The sequence below is a fragment of the Hemicordylus capensis genome, chromosome 3 (genome assembly GCF_027244095.1).
Source record: "Hemicordylus capensis ecotype Gifberg chromosome 3, rHemCap1.1.pri, whole genome shotgun sequence".
Taxonomy (NCBI): Eukaryota; Metazoa; Chordata; class Lepidosauria; order Squamata; family Cordylidae; genus Hemicordylus; species Hemicordylus capensis.
In genome coordinates, this window is record NC_069659.1 from 268,258,299 (window position 1) to 268,265,439 (window position 7,141).

The 7,141-nt window shown below is 42.6% G+C and overlaps 1 long non-coding RNA gene across 1 annotated transcript; it reads left to right on the forward strand.

Moving 5' to 3' along the window:
• Positions 1–216: 216 nt before the first annotated feature.
• On the forward strand, positions 217–6,876 carry LOC128351102 (uncharacterized). Its single transcript, XR_008319587.1, has 3 exons — positions 217–344; positions 5,026–5,083; positions 6,735–6,876. It is a non-coding gene; the product is annotated as an uncharacterized LOC128351102 (long non-coding RNA).
• The last annotated feature ends 265 nt before the right edge of the window (positions 6,877–7,141 follow it).

Here is a 7,141-nt window from a genome sequence, read left to right on the forward strand (position 1 = left end):
ATTTTGGCTGATGGACAAGTTATGTCTGGGTTCCTCGCATGTAAATCATACTAAAGTGGCAGTTTATTATAATGACAACTTAAATCTGAAGGACCAGTTACCAAATTGTCATTAACAAAACAAAAGACTTCTGCTAAATTTTAAGTGCTTTTTAGAAGTGGAGTTGCCATAACAACCTGATGCAAAATCTTTGGTGGCAACTTTGTACTGAAACCTATTGAAACTAAATAACTCTACTCTTGTGTTAATACTTAGCCAGCCTGGTAGATACTATTGGTTGTAGAAAATTAAAACTTTTCAAGCAGGGAAACTACTTTTGCTGAAGTAAAAGAAACCTCTTAAATGTAAGTGTTTTTTCTTCTTCTTCTTCTTCTTCCTCTCTCTCTCTCTCTTTCTCTCTCTCTCTCTCTCTCTCTCTCAAAAAAGGCATAATTTGTCAGACATTAAAATAACAAAGGGTCTTTGAAAAAGGATTATGGCTTCTGATGTTTTGCCACTAGAATGGATTTACATTATGTCCCACTGATGTTGTAATCTTGAATTCTGAGGTAATGTTTTAGCCTTTTCTTTTCACATAAATAAAGATTTCAGTGATAGCACTTCATTGCTTCTATGGACCATTTCTTTATTTTTCGAGCTCCTCATTTTCTCTTGCTTAAACCATTTCATCAGAATAACATACAAATTGGATGCAGCCCTTTATTAGGAGAAGAAGGAAAGAGGTGGCACTGCAGCTCATTTTGAATAAACTTCTAAGTAGTTGTTGAATAGAACATTTCCATATTATTTATAGGAAGGATCTTTCTGAAAGAAAAAAAATGTACCAAAATTATTAGTTTAAATTTTTTATTTTAGAAATTCACATACCCATTTTTCACATGTATGTTTTTTTGTATTATTTTCTGCCCTTAATGTCAGAAGATAGCAACAAAGGGGGTATTTCCCTGCAATTCTGAAGTATCAGCTACTGACTATAGAACTTAAAGCCCTATGTTTACATGTGAAGTGGTTTGCTAATCAGATCAACTTCATTTCCCTTTGAAACTCAGTGGCATGGATTTTGATATCTCTCTAGGCAGCATAGATTTAATTAGTGCTGAACTTCTTTTTAGTTTCTCAGTCACTGCCTTCCTTTCTCATAACGAGAAATGAAACAGTATTTTGTTGTAAATATCTAGGAGGGGGAAGTAAAAGGGAGGACCAACTGTATGCAAATAAAGATCTGTTTATCAACAAGGGTACAAGGTGGTCTCTCAGCTCCTTCAGTTTTGAGCTTCTCAAGAGAGCTCTACTTCAGTGACTTAACAGATTGGCAAGTTAAGTTTATTTTGCCACAAGCCAAATACAACAAGCCAAACCCTTCAGTTTGTCTCTGAGTGTAAATTTTATATATATATATATATGGTGGGCTTTCCCCCTTGGTATTTTGGGAGTTAAGTAAGGGGTGATTAGCTTTCTGCTTCAGTGGAGCAAGCCATGGAAATATACCTTGTAATTACCTTAAACAAGCAGGCCATAAAGGGGACTTCCCTAAGAAAGTGGTTTCAGGACATGAAATGTCGAAAGGGAACTTAGCATTCCAGGCTACAATGGTCTATGTTAACTGTGTTCCATTCTTACGAGAATGCTCAGTGATTTGGATGCACTAATTGCTCAACCTGTCTGTTTTGCAGCCCACTGTCTGAAGGAAGTCCCTCCAAAATTGTTAGTTTGTGTTTCGCTTTGCTCCGGGTGCCATTTATTTTACTTATGAAAACAGGGAGTTTAACCTTCCCAAGTGAAATCCAGCCACAATAATGAAAATTTTCTTGGTCTAGTCTATTGTAAGCCAAAAGACTGCAAACTAATATTGGGGGGAAGAGATTAACTTCCTTTACATTAACAGCAAAAAGCAGGTTGTAGTATGCTCATCAGGAAGCCAAATGTGCCAGTCAGAATCTGGTGCCATGTGCCCCGGAATTCCCCCCACCCCAAAAGACCATTTTCAGAAATATATTTTCCCATATTTCCACATCTTCACACTGAGATGCCACAAAACTGAAATGTGTACTGTGGTAGGGTCAGAGGCGTAACTATAGGGGGGGCAGGGGGGGCACGTGCCCCGGGCGCCATCTTTTCTGGTCACGTGGGGGGGCGCCGCCATGACCAATTTTTTTTTTAATTTTTTAATTTTTTGTTAATACAAATGTTTCCTGCTCAGTGCAGCAGCGCTGCAGCAGTCAAGGGAGAGCGTCGGTGCCCCCTTCCCCACTAGCAGTCCCTTCCGCGCCACCTGTGCCCCCCCCCCCATTGCTTTGCTGGCGCCTGGCGGCTAGTCAGTGGCCTGGCTTGGCGGTGGCAGCGGGCGCTTGTGAGGAAAAACCTAAGTATAATGTAGTATGTTGGGGGCGCGGTGGGGGGGCGCAGTGGGGGGGCGCCATTTCAGTGCTTGCCCCGGGCGCCGTTTTCCCTAGTTACGCCTCTGGGTAGGGTGCTTCATGCTCAAAACATTAAAATGATGACATTCTGTGCACATAAGCAGAATTGTGAGATCCAGTTAAGAACAGATTATGTCAGCTAAGCTGTCATAGATAGCAAACCATGTCCAGCATTAGGTACAAAGTGGCATATACCAACATATGGCACACACAGCAGGAGCTCTCTCTCTCTCTCTCTCTCTCTCTCACACGCACACACACACACACACACACACACACACACCTCTTGCTTGATTACTGAAAACTGAATAGATGAACTGACACCATTGAAGTGCATTGCATTTGAGAACATAAGGACATAAGCACAGCACTTCTAGATCAGGCCCAAGGCGTATCTAGTCCTTTAGAAGAAATAAAAGTCCTTATCTAGTGTTTCTCTTCACTGCTGGTCCTTTAGAAGAAATAAAAGTGTGGGGAGCTTATATCCGTGATATACCACTCACACACATCACATTGCAATAATCAAATTATGAGTATGCTGTAGAAACCACACCCAAGAAAGTACTCTATGCACTCATTAAATAGTTCCATTTGGAGAATATGAGGCTGATAAAAGAAAAATTATCCCTACATTTCTCATGGTCACATGTATCCTCTAAGCTGCTGCACAAAAGGAGCTGCAAAATAATGTGGGGATTAACTTTGGCCCCAGGCATTGAACAAGCTGCTCATGTTGCTTTGATTGGGAGACGTAGGCTGCTATGCTACATTCTGGCCTTCTCAAGGCACAAATTCTAGGCTGGGTTGAATAAGGCAAGAAATTAAATATTATCACATGTACTAACCGCTTTAACCTCTTTAGGAAACTTGTTTCACACTAAGAGCCATACAACCCCATTTACCATGACGACATTCTGTATTTATGCTTGTTGCATCCTGAAACTAAGTTACCATGAAGTGTTCTGCTTTCAAACACAAGGGGGAGCTCTCACCATGCCAATCTCTTTGATGGGGAAGTACACTGCTTTACCCAACATGGGCATTCTGCTGGCAGTGCAGCCTGATTCTTATTGTGTCATCTAGAATGCTGTCATTGATATTGGGTTTCCAAGGTCTGACATGCAAAAAAGCTGTACCAAGTCAGAAAAGAAAACATTAAGGACCAAGCCCTTTGAAGAGTGTAGCATGGTGACATTCTGCAGGGTGGGGGAACAGAGCCATAGAGTCTGTCTGTCTGTCTATTGTGGTTCATTTAACACCATCATTGTTAAGTCAGTGTAGTGTTGCTCCTGTTAACTGTTTCGTGTTTCCATCTTCAACACAGGTATACCATTTCCAAGGACACTGTAGTGATAGGAGCAGAAGTATGTGTGAATATGTCTTTAAATAGTAGCAGAAGCAGAGAAAAGTCCAGTAACAGCAACACAAAGCTATGGAAGCTGTGGGAATGATCTGTACTATAGCCCTTCTACACCAGAATCCAGAGGCAGTGACCTCCAGAGTAGGAAAAGGTGTATGAAATTTCCATTATCTTGATATACAGAAGCATTTTGTATAAGTACTGAGGTGACAGATGATGAACGCCTAAAGTGAATACATCCCATAGGATGCTGCCTTTATACCATTGGTCCATCTAGTTCAGCCTCCACTGATTGGCAGTGGCTTCTCCAAGGTTCCAGGCAGGAGTCTTTCCCAATCAGACCTGGAGATGCCAGGGAGCTTCTGCATGCAAAGCAGATGCTCTGCTACTCAGCTGCAGCCCCATCCCTAATGCAATTGCCATTTCATCCATGCAAGTGCATCAGCCGCAGACTTGGAAGCAGCAATTGCCTCACAATCAGTTTGGGACTCCATTCTTTGTAAGAATGAATACATACCACATCAGAAAACTAAACTGGTTATTCTGACCAGATTTTCTAAAAACAAAAACAGTTTTCTCATAACATGTTTGCACTCATATTTTTGTTGGGGGACTAGACTCCATGATTCAGTGTGTCTAAGGACTGTGTTTACAGCCCTTACATATGGAGGCCCCCATTACAGCCCCCATGTAGAGGCCAATGAAGCCACCTTCCTCATGGTGGCATTCTGCATGGTAGCCATAAATGTTATGAACCTATTTCATTGTCTGCTGGAATAAGATTCCCATAATTTTAGTCCCACAGTTTTAAATGCCTAATATACACTCATTGTTATTGTGACTAAATGATCTGTCTGGAACTTTTCCTGGGCTCCATAACACTAGAACTTTTTAAAGCAATAATGTTCATCTGAGACTGTCAGGTTCATTTTTGATACATTCTCTCTCTTTATTCACATCTTTGTCCCCACCCCCCTTGAGATGTATGGCAGATTTATTGCTCCTAATTTTTAAGCACCAAGTGTATCTAGTGTTCTTATTACTCCTAATTAATGTGAGAATAAAGAATCAAAGAGGTTATTCCTCCAATGAGTTGTTTTTGAAGACTGACAAATTAATCCCCACGGATATGACTGAAGCCTGGAAAGATCTCCTCTGTTTTGTTTCCCTAATAAATTGCAGCAATTAGATGAGCAAAACTCCAGCTCTTATGCCTTATACCTGTTCTACTCTCTTTGCATATCCTAGAATGAATGACTTCAGTTTGATAGCCAGACCTTCTTCCAGGTAACCAAGAAGAAAAAAGGTTGGGATTTTTAAATTTTTTTAAAATTATCTGTATTATATACATTTTACTCACAATTGCTCTCTTGAGACTTAGGCCTGTCTTGATACCTGTGGAAGTCAGAGCTCAAAAGGCAAAAAGAATTAGCTGCTGGGATACACTCATTGCGTGTCCTCCACACCAGCTGCTTACCTCATGAAATGTTCTACAACATATCAGGAACAGTTGAGGTAAACTGCCCCTCATTATTCTGGAGGCAAAGGCAGATCAGGAGAGGATAAAAATAAAGGCACATAAAGAGCCGGGTCTCACAATCAGTGAGACCCGGGTTTTGCAGCTAAGTGGGGAGAGCGGGCCCGATCTCACCTAAGCCCGCTCTCCCCGCAGACGATCACGGAGGGAGCCCTGGGCGGCTGGATCAGCTGCCCACATGGTTGCCGGCTCCGTGATGGAGCCGGTGGGGGCTGGGGGGAGCGGGGGCCAATCGGCCCCCAGAAGCTCCAGCATGCCCTGTGCGAGCACTCAGAGCATGCTGGAGAAACCCCTGGAGCTGGAAGGTGACTTTTCGCCTCCCCTCCGGGGGTCTCCTCGTGAATGGGCGTGGTGCGGAGTCGTGCCGCGGCTACTCACGATCTTCAAAACCAGGTTTGCGGAGCGCTTGCTCCACAAACCTGGTTTTAGGGCAGGGGTATTTAGGCGGGTTACCCACCTAGGAACCACCAGGCTCGCAGCCAAGTCTGGTGGTTCACACGATGGGGCGAAATCGAGTTAGCCTCTACTAGCCCGATTTTGCCCCATCGTTTGAATAGCCTCACTGTATAATAAATGATAGGAGCTTTGGAGTATAGAAAATGTAGCCATTCTCCAGATGGCCGGCTGGCGGTATTTTTCCAGTTTCCAGTGGCTGAGGACTACGCTGTTACCATACTTCTGGAAAAAAAAAACAGAGCTAGTGACATGATACAGGAATCCAGTTTGTATGAGACCATATACTATAGGTTTGTTCACACAGTTCCCTGAATCTTTGTTTAATGCGAGTTACCAACATTAGTGTGATTGCATGAGCCCATGCCAAAGTGGGACTCTTGGGCCACGCTGGTGTGGGTTCAAACCCACGTTGGTGTGGGTTCACACAATCACATGAATGTCAGTAACCCACATGAAACCTAGATCCAAACAACTGTGTGAACAAGCCTTATATCTTACTTAGCCTAATGAATAATCTAAACCTGAATGATTAAGAAAAGTCTGGCATTTGTGTTCTACCACCACCACTGCTGCCCAATTCCATATACATCGCACATTAATGCAGAGTTATTTAACACCTATATTCCTCAGAGTTTAGATATTTGTAATGGGAAACTATCATGTATAGTTGATTAGAGCATGTGGATCGGCTGGCGACTTCTGTCCTGTGACTCCAGGAAAGTGACTCTCACCTCTTGCAAGCAGACCAAATGGAGTTAACGAGGTGTCTGACAGATACACATACCTCTGTGTTTCAAGAAAGCCGTAAATCTTTTCCCCATGTTTCACTGAGATGATTTCTACCTGTAGTAGAAGGTGTTTACTTACACTCCTCTTACTCCCACCTTGTTCCCCTCCCACCCTGACTGAGGTAGAACTTGGGTAGACTGCAGTGCAAAACACTTATCACTTTATTTTCTCCTAGGAACAAGAAGTGGGGGAAACTTCATCTGGCAAGCTGAACCCAGCTCTAAGTGCTAAAATGTTTACTGGTTTCAATCTGCCTGGCAGGGCATTTGGAGCACAAGTGCTGATTGGCTGCCTGCTGACTCACGCTTGCTTCCAACTTTCAGATGGTTGCCACAGCCCGCCACCTGAACTGGTAGAATTTTAATTATCTTCGGGAAGGGGATAGTTCTGCAAGCACTTCAGACGATTTTCTATTAGCGTTTGACAAGATCTCAAAGCAATTGAAATATGTTTAATGAGATTACAACATTAGATTGGGGTCTGAGAATTTCTGATCAAATTCCAGTTTGCCTAATTAATGCATTCCAGCACCTACTTAACTAGATTCATAACAACAAATCATTCCGAGCTATTGCTAGTGAG